We start from the raw sequence: 14092 nt of genomic DNA on the forward strand, positions 1-14092 counted from the left end.
TGAGCAAATGTAGCACGCTTTAAACTATTTGAGCAGATCTGGCACAATCTTTTTTGTTGCAACCCTTCAAAAGAAGCTGCTGCAGCATCCGTAGAAGGTCACTTGTATGTGTAATTATTCACTCCACAGTGTCCTGTGCACAGAGACGCTGCGGACACAGTACAGTCAGTGCAAGCATCTCATAAATCTTGCTGACATTAAAACAGCTCCCAAGGCCAAAAAGAGGAACACTGTGATTCCTATTCATGCTGCTCACAGTCCAAAGAACAATATTCTCACTCTGAGGGCAAAGACCTTTTTCAGTTTTCTTGCATAATTGATTTCATATATAAAAGTTAATATTAAATACCTGACTAGAACTGATCAGGAAACACCATCCTTCCCTCAGCAGAAAAACAGAGTTGTAGCATCCACCATGTCTACAACTCAAAGTAATGTCAAAGCGCTGTTGTATCCAGGGCAGTGGAAAAAGATCCAGCAGAATTCAAGACACCTGACAAAGAATTTCCACCCCAGACTGCCAAGTACCCTGCCTACCAATTCCTATGCAGAAAGTTTGTTGTATGGCCCAGAGTCCGACATAAGTCCTCATCACTGTAACTGTAAATAACGGAGAGGACTGTGATTAATGATAGTGCTGATACACCTAATGAATTAAAGGCTAATAATTTCAATGATAGTGTTTTTGTCCCATAAACAATGGCCTACCTCGAACTTCATTACTGTGTAACATAAAGTGTATCTATCTGATATTGTGAAGAATGCAGGTTTAAAAACTGCTACAGGAGCAGTATTGAAAGTTTAAGTCAGGAAATCTCCCCCAGGTTCATTTTCTCTCAAATTCCTGGAGACAATGCACTTAGACTACATGGAGCTTTCTTAACATTTTCTGAGTTTTGCTAACTCCCTGCTGGCATAGAATATATAGTCTTGGATTCGTTAGGAATCAGTTTAATCATGTAGTAGCTAAGCACTTGGAAAATGAGAGAGAAGTGGATCTGTGATGCTACAGCGATAGCGGTTTACAGCAGGATCACTAGATAAATACAATGTTGTAACAGCTGTGTTCAGTTTTGTAGGTACAGAGGTCATTAATAAGTAAGATTGAATCATGTTAATAAACCTTGAAACCAAATTAACTGGTCCATTTTTTTATTACTGAGTCCACATATTTAGCATTTGTTCCAGTTGGCAGCACTGCAACCTATTAGTTAAGAGGGGCTTGTTTGCTTTTTTCAGTCCAAACGTACATATCATTATATAAATTATAAGTTTAAAATCAAAGTGTTTCGTAATGGCATCGTATAAATTAACAGAATATAGGGATTTTTTCATTTTATTCTTTTTTTAAGCTAGATTTAAAATACAATGTTACATAAATAAGAAAGACATTCAAACATTGCAAACCCACATCAACATGCTGAGTTTATTACAGAACAGCTCACTGGAAATTAACTGGGTACTAATCTTTTAATACTGCAGCTGATCCTTGGTCAACCTGTTACAAGAGTAAATTGCCATTCCCAGCTGTGCCATGCTGTAAGAGGATATACATCAGAGTGGCCCTTAGGAATAACCTATTTCAAGAATATCTCCTCTATCTTTTACAGCTAATCAGAGCAACATTAACAGAAGAAAAGCAGTCAGAAGGGTATGTATAAGAATATGAATCCAATGCTGCAGTGTTTTACAGTTTTTGTTATTTTTTAATCTAGTAAGGCACTGAAACTCAGTATTAAAAGGCTGAAGAACTGAGAGAACAACGAAATTGTTTCAGCCCAAGAATTCATTTCAGTAAGACTCGGGGATCTAACACTCAAAAAATCCAGGCCTAGGTACTTAGGAGAGTCTCTTTTCTCTCATTTCAATAAAGCAAGAAACCTCTCTGCACGCACAGAAAGTCTTGCCTCAAAAAAGACTTTAAGATTTTAAAGGCAGAAATAGTTATTTGCTGTTTGCCCAACACCTAAAGCTATGCAACCTCCCACCTAGCTAAGGCCTTTGATCACTACTGCAATAATGATTTTAAAATTAGATCGGTTTTGCCTTCTGTTGCATATACAAGAAAAGCATGTTCGTGTTAACTGACAGATGGCTAAATACTACTACTTTATCATCCCCATCTCATTCCAAGATGACAATACAGAATTGCAGAATCCCGCTATTTAATAACATGGCCGTTAATCACCTCCTCCTCCCAGAGCATTTCTGTGGATAAATAATGCCTTCTAGGGAAAGCTATTTTACTATTGTCTGTCCATTACTTACAGAAATATGAACTGGGCAATTTTTAATATTGATAAAACCTAGCATATGGCTGTGGCTCTGCAGAAGCCACCTTGATGCTTCCACAGTTTATTACAGTTCTTGAGAATTCATCAGAAGAAGGAAAAGCTGTTTCTCCACAACCATCCCAGCCAAGGGCAGCACCCATTCCATAATGGGTGGCAAAAGAGGGACTGTGTTCCCTGCCTTTTCCTTCCCCATCCCAAATAGTTCAGCTGCATCCACTCAGTATTACCCAGGCTACGGGGCAGCTGACTCTCTCAAACTGCGGCTGTTAAGTGTTACTTGCTATTTCTCCACTCTTGCTTACATGATGTTATTACTTACTCTGTTGGTTGCTGCTGGAATTACTATTGGTGCAGGCCGAAGGGAGAGTGGGGGGAGGCACGATGGCTACTGAAAATTGGGAAGTGGTGTTAACCATGGAACAAATGAGTGCACTTGAGAATTGCTGGTAAGGCAGATCGCTGAACATAGCAATACTTTCCATGATTTACGCCAGAGCTAGATTAGCAGGCACTAAAGAAAATTTCCTCTTACCAGTATTATAGGCCTACGTATTCTGCTCAAGAGTGTCTGGCATGACACCGACCAAAGGGCTTCACTCCTCTATCCACTAGGATCGATAGGCATTGTAAGGATTTTCTTTTTTTTAAACACATTCACAGCTCCTTAAACAATTACCTTCTTTCCAAAAGGTACATTCATCTTTGGCTTTCTTCCTTCCTCCTGCATGGAGGACCTTCCTCCTGCATGGAGGAAGGAAGAATATTTGGCCAGCCCTTGGAGGAAGAGAAGTACAGTTTGAGAACAGCCAAAACTGCAAAATAATTACAGGAAGAGCCATGCCGCCAGCCCAGCAAGTAAAAATCTTGTGTCCTGCTGCTGATAATGTCAGAATCAGCAGAACAGCCTCTCCAAAACCACACAAAGTACTTCCCTTTTGTGCCAATGCTTCTCTGTGTGCAGGAGGAAGGATGGTCTTGTGGCTCACACAGACATGGCTGTCAGCATGTGTGGCTTCTATTCCTGGTGGTCACTAACTTCTCTTGTGACTGTGAAGGAGTTACCTAACTTCTCCATTCACCAAAATGTCTATCTGCTATACAACATAGAATCATAGAATGGTTTGGGTTGGAAAGGACCTTAAAGATCATCCAATTGCAACTCCCCTGCCATGCACAAGGACACCTTCCACTGGATCAGGTTGCTCAAAGCTGCATCCAACATAACAACTAAATTCAATTTTGCCCTTTAATGTAAATACCATTGGAAAATGTAATGGGTCGGGGTATATGGTAAGCAGTATAAGAATTCAAAATGTTATTATTTCCATGGTGTTATATTTTAGTGGCATTTTAGTTTTTTCCTCACCAAGCAGATTTTCATCAGATGTAGTGTCTTTATCTCTGAATATCATCTATGGTGTCAAAACACAGAGGGAGAACTATTTATATGTACCTATTTTCTATCACCTGAGGGAGAGATGTGGCAAACAATTAGAGGAAGCATGTCTTGAACTTAGTCCTGCTTCACTTTCACAGTGAAGGTAATTTTCAAGAAGAAAGAGAGCAATATAATTTCTTGTAAACCCCTCTTCAAGCAACTGCAATCAGGTAAATAGTCCAAACAACTGCTGAAAGTTTTCAGTGTCTCACTCGTTTAGTTCCAGTAGGCATATCGCGAGATACAGTCAGCACTGTGCAGTGTAATAGGTACCCAAGAGGCACAAGTTACACGGCTCAAATGGAAACAGTCATGCTTATACACTTACCTTTACTCACAATTCCCAGCAATGATGTTGACTTTGACAGAAAGCCAACTGATGTGCAGGACCTTTGTAATGGAGCTCACCTGCAAAGCTGGCTGGAAAGACAATGCACAAGGAGGTGGCACACTGGCCATATTTTAAAATATTTTATATATTTATAAAAAAATATCAAAATATATTTTAAAATATATATATAATCTATTTTAAATATTTTTTTCCTTTTTTTTAGAAAAGTTTGAATTCCACAGATCAACCGAAGCATCGGGGGGCTTTCAGCGATAGTCTTCAAACTCCATGTATTTGATATAAAGCTGAAGACAGCTGCAATGGGAACCAGGAGTAATTAAATTTCTTCAATCTTGACATTAAAGAATAAAATGTTACTGTGAATAATTAACCAGGCAACCTTGAATTGGAACTTGCAATTAAATCCACTTCACATCCTAGCTCACTAGAACAAACCTGAACCCAGAGACTGAAACAAACTGAGTCTGAAACACCAAGTTGGGGGTTGGTTTTTATTCAAGTTAGGGATATAATTCTTTTTCCTTACATCTCGCCTTTTTATCTTCAGTTCTGGCGCTGCCTAGCTTAAGGGCTGCGATAACAATGCAAGAGGTGATGTCAAGAGTGCAAGAGTGGATTGTGGAGTCTTTTTTTTGCCATCAAAAATACTGTATTGATCACCGTTATCTATGACTTGCCTTCCAGTTTCAAAAATAGTTCATATTAAATTAAGCTATTGAGATTACAGGGTTCTTTTCTCATTTTAATTTCTCAGACAGAAGAGCAAAGTGGAATTGCCATGTAAACCATTCTGCTGCCCTGCATTATTCAGAACTTTCTGCTGAAATCATACCAGATCTGTTGCAAAAACAGTAATTCTGGTTTTGTTCACAGAGCTACCATGCAAAGCTTTTGCTCCTGCAAGCCCACTATGTACAGAATTATCTGGGATTCCTGTGTGCACTGCTAGCATGATTATACAGGGTGTGCAGAAGTTTGTGCGATTCATACCACCATCAGTAAATATTAATGTAATTAGGATAAGTATCACATGTGAACAAGCTACTCAGGCCTGCTTCTCTGAAACTGTAACACGGTTTCAACATTATTTGGTTATTTAGCATTTCCTAACTAATAGCATATATGCACACAGTTTTATGCTTTCTTTTCATGCTAAGATATAAATAGGCAAGTCAAGCTATCATGTTGTTTGAATGAAAATACAGATTATGCAAACAATTAAGTTCTTTCTCAAGAAAGAGTACCCAAACTGGTACTAACAACATTGCTTTCAAGCCAGTCACTCCCTCTAGTGAAAACGGGTTTGTTCAACATTGTGCCATCTTTCCTGAAACATCTATGTCAAGAGTCATCTCTGCACAGAAAAATTTTAGAAGCTTTTAATGGGACCAGTCTGTTGATTTCCACTGTCTGAGCTCCCAGAAGCTCCAAGAGCAAACATGGAGGCTAGAAGAGAAAATTAGCTTTCCCAAAGTATTTCAATGCAATAATATGAGCTATTGTCACTGAATGAAGATGAGCTGTTTTCACAATGCAATTTGAGATGTTATGGCTACCTTCCTTTTGAGTCAGTTAACATGAAAATCAGAACCAGAAGCAACTAATCTCTTTTTCCCCCACATGCATTAAATTCCTATTGACACTTGCTTTTCTCAGATCCTCATTCCAGAGCTTCACATATTCTATGTGAGCATGAATACAAGAAGGGCTGCATGTATCTTTATCCCCCACAATCTCTAGGCTCGTTAGTACTGTCCTGAGGGAAACACTTTGTTCTAACTTTTCATTCTCTGCTTATAACTTTCCCAGTAAAGGTCATAGACTCCTGCTGTTTGCTGATGAAATGAGTTATCAGAAAACATATTTAAAATGTGATCAAATGGGTGCTGTTCAAGCTTCTCTTCTTTACTTTACCATTACAGCTATTAAAACCCTACAGATTGGAAAACAGAGACTCAATTATTGTGAACAGAAATCAACAACTCCCCTGCTTTACACTCAGCTGAACAAAGGGCTCCCCATTACAAAGGTACAGTACAGTCACAGGCATAGAGTAAGAAAGGAAAAAGGGTTTTCAGCCAGGCACTTAAGGACTGTGACTGAATAATAGATATGAGGAGTATGTTTGAGTACAGCCTGAGAATCTTTTGATTTTTTACTTGAAGTTCTCAATAACTAAGAACCGTATTAATTAACACCTGGGGGAATATTCATGCATTTTTCACACACAAAAACAATCTGCATGCAGAAGCCATCCAGACCTTCCCAAAGTGACTCAATCTGAGCACAGCTAGTCTGGAAAGAAAGGACTTTTCAGCCAATGGACTCATCCCCAGAGAGGACACACCAGAGGCACTGGGGAAAATGAGTTTTAGCGGGCTTGAGTTGCTTCATACAACCAGTGCCTACTGGAGGACAAATTAGGTGCAGAATATGTTTCTTTTTAGAGCTTGAAATCTTCTCCAAAGGTCCCAAATGTTTTAAAACACAACAAATGAAAACTACCCTTTTCACTACAAAGGGAAAACAACTGACATGTTCTTAGGCAATAAAATACTAAAAATTAACAGGAGGTAAGTAGTCTAAAGACAAGTACTGAAATGGCTGCATTTACACAGATACAAGAGAAAAGCTGCTTTAGTCTCTCAGCTCTGGTATGTGCTGGTACATGTTCATTCTCTTTCTTAAAATTAGCAGTTTTTAGAGGAGATTTCATATAGAACCACATAGAAAATAAGCACAAGACCTTATTCAAAACACCATACTGTTTACATCTTTATGTCTTCATCACAGGTTTTAAGTTTATCCACTATGATTTTAAGACCTTAAACTTTATTATTCCTACTTAAGTATGCATACACAACTGCAAACTGAGGCTCAGCAACATGGGCTATGAGTTAAATCTTGAACACAAAATTTCCTCACTGTGTCAGTTTAAGATAATTTAATGAAATATTTATTACAGAGTTAAACTCTTGAAAGCTCTTAAAAGCTGAACTACACTTGCGTCTTAATTCTGTAATCAGACGGTGATGCATCCAACTATGCAATCTCCAAAAAAGGACAAAAAACCCCACTCTCCGGCAGATTTACAGCTTTAAAGTGTAACTGACAAAAAGTACAATCTCATTACAAACTGTTTCTCTTATTTTGTACTGGATAGGTCACTGTACATGTACAATATGCACCAACCCCTGCCATTAAGCATCAAATGGAAGCAGCACACTGCAATCCCATGTAAGCAACTTCACATATGGCTCAAGAAATCGGGAGCATGGGCAGTTGCTTCACGTGGCAGCCTGCAATAGGGGATAAACTGCTTCAAGAATACAGGTTAATAACCCTTATTCCCATGCTGGCCACTCATGCTTTACATCTTCCTTAACATTCTGGTCAGGTTCTTGAGCTTCAGCCTAGAGCAAAGGCCATAACTGTGAGGAAGCAGCTCCTGCTCTAACTCTGTTCCCACCCCGGTGTCCTGCCAAGGCTCTGAACCAGCACTCCTGGGGATAGTTGGGAGTGCAGAGGAATGCTTTTCACATGACATCTTCTCCCTAAGGAAGCACTTGAACGGATTTTGTACAAGCGGTTGAAAGACATTAAGACACTAAGGATTTCAAAATTGAGTCTTAGAGATATAATTTTGTCCCCTCTGGAAAGCAACTCTGAGACAGGACCACTGGGGCAAGGCCCTCACCTGCAGGAGCCCATAAGCACTACTGAAAGGTTTTTGTTGAGCTTTCATCATTTTTTAAGTAAGGTCCATACACAACAGTTGCATTATAAATCCCTTGAGTGTTTACCTTTTAGTATTAGTAAGATATACTTGAAAGTTAAACAAAAAAGCCTGTAATTACAAGTTTCAAATAGTTCCACAGAGCAACATGTCTGTAGATAGAGATGCCTAGAGCATTGGCTTCTTACCACCCAGTTTTCATGGCAAACTCCAGCCCTAGTATCTTTATATGGAATAAACCACATGAAAGTCAGCTTCTAGCATCTGAGAAACTTCCAGAACTTTGGTGATCTTAGATGCTACTTGATTTATTTCTTATAGTAGAATGGGGAAATTAAAGGAGATGAACATACACAATTACTAAAAAATAATTTACATAGGTTTGGGGGTTTTAATGTTAACACTTAACTAACAAGAATGAAATAGTAAATTATTCACTGAAACTTTCTCATGAGAAGTTACTGTGGTCAGCCACAAACATCAGATTTAAGCCTGGAATACTTATTTGAGCCTTTACATTTGCCTACACACTTCACTTAGGCTCTTGTCTGTGTAGCTCAGGCATCCCAGGTGCTCCAACTCCAGCAGGAAATTGAAATAGAATCAAGATTCCGGTGATGAAATATGCTGTCCTGCTGACTGCTAAAGGACAAATAAAAACCTTTTGTCTTTGTGCTTATTTCAGTCCTGAGTGACCTACAGCAGAAAAGGAGTGTCTGTGATACATGTTGCAATAGATTTGATTTATTCTATTTTTAATTAGTGTCTCAAGCAATAGGAATCCCTTGGGGAGATTTCTGCACTGTCAGGAAAAAGTTTCTGACCTTCAGCCTCAGATTTCATTTGTTCGCTTCGATCCCATCCACCCCCCACTCACCTCCCCACCTCCACTTCTTGTCCACTTCCCGTCCCGGTGGTACAACCCTTTATACAGTCAGAGCTTAATGACTACAGACTGCCGCATTGGCTGTTGTGGAGCCAGACATCTCGTGACCCAAAGCTTTTCTCCAAGTCATGTACAATTAGCATCCTCCTGAATTGTTCTGGGCTTTTTATCTTTTCCTTCAGGTTTTCTTGATTTCCTCACCTCCCTCTGTCAGTGGAAGTACTGTTCCGGCCTCAGGACACGGGGCACCTTGTTCAAGGGCTCCCAAAGCTCGACTGGCGTGGTCTGCGTGAGGCAGATCATCCACCCACCCCTTCATCCCTCCATCCGCACCAGCCCGGCTCCCTCTCGAGGCCGCCCAACTCGACGGCGCCCTCTGCTGGGCGGCGCGGTGCGTGCCGGCCCTGCCCGTCCCTGGGGAGAACAAAAACAAGCAGTAAAAAAACAGCAAGAAAGGCCGCGGAGCGGGTGCTGTGGGCGCTGCCAGCCCGCCTCAGCACTGGGGGGGCCCAGCATGGAAAGCCCTCTGTAAGCGCGGATCATTATTATTACCCGTAATTCGCAGAGTGCACCAACACCTCTCTATCCACACGTGCTCTCCAAGGGCAGAGAGCACTTCCAGTAAGGGAAGACACGCGTTGAAGTAACCAAAATACATGCTCTGTAGTTTTGTGCTTCTCTTACTTTACAAGCAGAACTTAGTCCTGCAGCTCAGTGGGTTCTCTGTGTTCTCCAAGAGTAAGAGATGTACGCACTCTTACCTTGCAGAGCTAGCCATTGCTGTAGAATGGCCTCAATCACCGCTGCCAATTAAAAATAAACCATGAAATGACTTAAAACAATAATCAAGCAGGAAGACAAATTTCTTTTCAGAAATTAAAGACTCCTTTAAATTAATATGAATTTATCCCAGCTGGCAACTTTGGCAATCAACTTTTTCAGAATATGATTGCTTCCCTGCTTCCGTCAGGTTTCTTACACTTTGCAGCATTACCTTAAAAACCGGATTAACAGAAAACCTCTGTAGGCAAAGTCTGCATTATTTTAACAACTGTCATTGCAGGGTGAAGTCTTTATTTTTTAATCAGAATATTATTTGTATCATAGCGCAACCCCAGGCTACGCACTGAACTATCACAGCATGACAGCAGTCCCAGGAAGTTTAACACCTGCCAGATAAACTACAAGGACCAGAGATGCTGAGAAAGAATGTATGTAAGATCAGTAGCAGGACAAGGTTAAAATATCCATCTGCCAGACTCTCTTATCTACAGGATCACATTGTTTCCTATCAAAATGTCACGCTGTGGAAATGATGAGTGCTGCTAGATTACAGCCCAGCAAATGCCTCACAGCAAGGCAGAGACATTAAGTACCAGTCCACAGGAACAAGTGAGAATACTGAATAAATCTGTTTCTTGATCCCTTTTTTCCCTAGGATAGAGAAAGCACTGACTAGAGAAGCAAACCAAAACCAGATACTCCTTAAGGGACTAGTGAGCAACATTTGATGTCTAAGCCAAAACAACTTCAAGGGGATGGCAATGTCGTGACTGACTCAGAAGCGCTCCTGCTCCAGTTCCAATTCCCTGTGGAGAAATGAAACACCACACTTGCATCTCTTGCCCTGCTACACGGAACCCAATCTTCTGCCAACCTCTGTCTGACTGGTAAAAGCAAAATTAAACATTTATGTGTCAGATGGATCAGATGAGCACTGTCACTCATTCATTAGCAGACACTTTAATGAGGATGGGTTACAATCAGAGGGCCCATTATTGATGCTACCCCAGGGGGACAAGGCTTTGTGTGAGCAAGTCCATGAGTTTTGGGGAACCCAGGCATTTTCCACCCATAAAGGACACCCTTTTCGTAACCCACAGAGACTAACATCATCTTCTTCATAACAGAAGTAGCTGTGTGATGGGTGAGTCAGAATTTTATATCCTTCGTCAAAATTTGCAGTTATTTCTCATTCTTTCTTCCCCAGCATAACCTTTGCAAAATCTGTTCAGCTACTGAGAAATAAGCACCTACAAACTTGGGAAAGGAATTCTTAACCATCACTCTTCCCTATATACTGCAGACAGCCTTTTGAGATGAGAGTAGAAACTTTTACATCTGACATCCATCCGAATGCAAATTGCTAGCTTCAGTATATAAAGGTGACACTTAGTATATGCATCTATTTTCAGCAGGATAGCTTCAGAGATACTGCCAGGATTGAGACAGTAATCTGTACAACCAAGATCACTAAGAAATCCTGTTTGCAAACCAAGTCCTACCAAACCATCCCTTTAATGACCTTGCCTCTGAACTTCTGCTCCTTTAGTCCCTTATTGCCAGGCCCCAACTATTTTAAAGGTTTGCTTGGCATTTTTACACTGGAAGAAGCATGCGAGACAGACACACGACACAGTAACCTGATGAAGCTATTTAGCCTGCAATTATCCAAGGAGGTCATAAAAGATGAGCTAAGACTACTGACTTTAAAATCCATGCTATGTTAACCTAGCAGGGGCCTAGCTAGGGCCGTGCAAGCACTCACAAATCTGCAGTTAAACAAATATCAATGCAATGAATGGAACAGCTGGAAGAGACAGAGGCTGTTGTATCTCCATGGCAAGCCAGCTGAAGTTATTTGTTAAAGCCAAATGCCCCATTACCAGCCTGCATCACACACAGTCCTGAAGCATGGGGAAGGCTGCAGGAATAGGCCATCAGAGACCCTTTGCTAGCAGAAACAGCAATTCAATAGTTCCCATAGCAAAGTGTTATTTAAATCCTGCTCAAGATTATGTCTATTTTACCAAAATAACCAAAGATACTGAAAAGAACAAAGAAATAATCCCATGATAGAACATGGAAGTCAAGGTGCTAAGCACAAATGTATCCAAAATCGGAAGTGTTCAGAGAAAAGTTGAGCCTGTGCAAACTGGCCAGCTGCCACTGGTATTACACACAAATCACTGCTTCCACAGACTACCATGAACATACATAAACTGAACTTCCAGATCTTCCAAGGGACCTGACGAGACTCGCTCTGATCTGGGAATTGGCCTCCAGGACACAGCCTTTTCCAGGGGGTGGTGAAACCCACAGTGATTACCAACTTCTCCAGTATCTTCCAATGTACTGATGAAGGTGTATTTGGTTCTACAGCAGGAAAGGCACAAACCTAATTCCTACAACAAGATAGAATTAGAACATTAGATTGGGTTGAGAGCAGAGGACAAGGAGCCTGGAGGTGTGTCAAACACACAGTTAGGTTGTACGGTAAGCAGAAGAGCACCTGTTAAGGAGTTTAAGGGCAAAAATTAATGGGGCAGTGCTGGAGCTAGCTGTACTATGTCCAGAGTGGCTTAACTTGAAAGAGCATAGCAACTATGTCCACAAAACAGATCAGTGGCTGCACCATGATGTAGTGGGGAAATCTGTAACATTAGTGAGCAATGCTCTCCCCATGCTCAGTTAGGTGGTGTTTCAACAGCGTGAAATGCAAAAAGACCTTGACAGCAGCATAAATAGGAAATACTGAAATACAGAATAGCATTTTTCATCTTCAAAAAGAATCAGTGAGTTTCACACCAACCATTCTTTTAGTAATATGGTGGTAAGAACGGTTCAAGAACCTTTACCCTCCATGCTAGCATAAAGGATCTTGACACATAAATTATTTTATGAAAGCAAAAAGAAAATAACATTATAGAGACTCTACCTTAAAATATTTTTTATTAAAAGAAAAAATAGCCGTGTCAATACACAGCATAGATTCTTCCAATAACTTACCCAAAGCAGAGATGACGTTTCTTGCTTTCTGTAATTCCCACACGAATACACTGCTCCCACACATTGCATTAGGTCACACTGCCACAACCACCACTAAAAATACAGATGGGTTTATCCTGCACTGTTAAAAACATTTTCTTTTGCTGTAAAGGTAACTCCGAGGAATGAACCCAAAGAGTCTAGAAAAGCCATGCCCCCTTACAAATCAGTGTTACAGCATGACAGCAGATGGCACTGCTGGAATTCAATCTGCACATTTCCTCTTAACACAGCCAAGACACAGGCTGCTAAGGCTCTCCTGGGAGAGACTGGTTCATGCACGAACCAAGCTAGTAACGATTACAAAACATATGGCATTTGCTTTAGACAGAGAGCGCTTCCATATCAGTGCTTTAGCAAGAGCTAAACTACAGGTCAAATATGTCAGCAAAAAGCTTAGTTTAAGACTGCAGGAGTACCCATTCCAAAGTTTATCTACCCTTACTCCCACCTCTCAGCTCCATGTTTTTTGCCTACTTCAATGGGATGGACACCAAATCTTCTGCTTCACACAAGGCTAGAGGGGACAAAAACATTCAGGATTTATTCTGCAAAGCAGACCCAGTGACCAAGAGCTCAGATGCAGAAAACTCACACATAGAGTTAGTTGCCAGAATACAAATAAGTTTTACCCTGAACTGCACAAATATCGACAAAAATTAATTTTCTACACATTTTCAGACACCAGAAGGGCTTAGAAGCTAGACATAATTCACACTGCAAGACTGCTATTATTCCAAAAGTCACTTTTTGTGTTGAATATCCAGTTCTCACTAGTTATGTTCTCTACAACATGCACCAGTATCTTGTTTTAATGTAAGCCTTAAAAGTTATTCCCAAGACCACTCATATATCAGAAGGGAAAACATTTAAAAACCACACTTTCTTACATGGCAAACAGCCTGCAGGTAAAGACAGCCTTGATATTTCAATAGTTCATACATCACATACTGCAACACACTTCTTGCTGTACCTTATCTAACCTTAAAATATTAGCAGCTAGCTCAGAGGTTTGAAATGAGACAGTGAAGATCAGAAGGCATTTCAGCCTGTGCCTCTGAAGACTGATTTGGCCATCATACACGTCCACACCCAGGCTCACCTGGGTAGTGTAGCAACACCCAATGTTCTTTTACAGAAGGAAAGCTGCCAAGTGGGTTTTCTAGAAAGAATGCTGCTGAATAGCACTCACACCCCACATACATCTTGAAGGGAAAACAAACAAGGTTTTCCTTTCCCTTCCGGGCCTCTTATGTATAGTTTGCTGAAGGAACACCCCAGAAAAGCTAACCGTTATTAGTGATCAGTTTGGATGTGGATGCACAATTCCTGAACCTCTTCACAACCTGCTCGTCATGCTACATGATTTACATCCTCTACATGCCTCAGTTTCTTTAACTAAAGAGGCAGTAGCCGGTTGTATGTCAATATTTGTCATATGTTCTATAGGCACCATCTTTGCACACATTCTGAAAAATATGAAACACCTAGCAAAAGGTAAGATACAGAATAAATGTGAATGATTTCTCTGAACTGTAGAATTGCACAAGTTTCAGAT

The sequence above is a fragment of the Lathamus discolor genome, chromosome 3 (genome assembly GCF_037157495.1).
Source record: "Lathamus discolor isolate bLatDis1 chromosome 3, bLatDis1.hap1, whole genome shotgun sequence".
NCBI classification, from domain to species: Eukaryota; Metazoa; Chordata; class Aves; order Psittaciformes; family Psittacidae; genus Lathamus; species Lathamus discolor.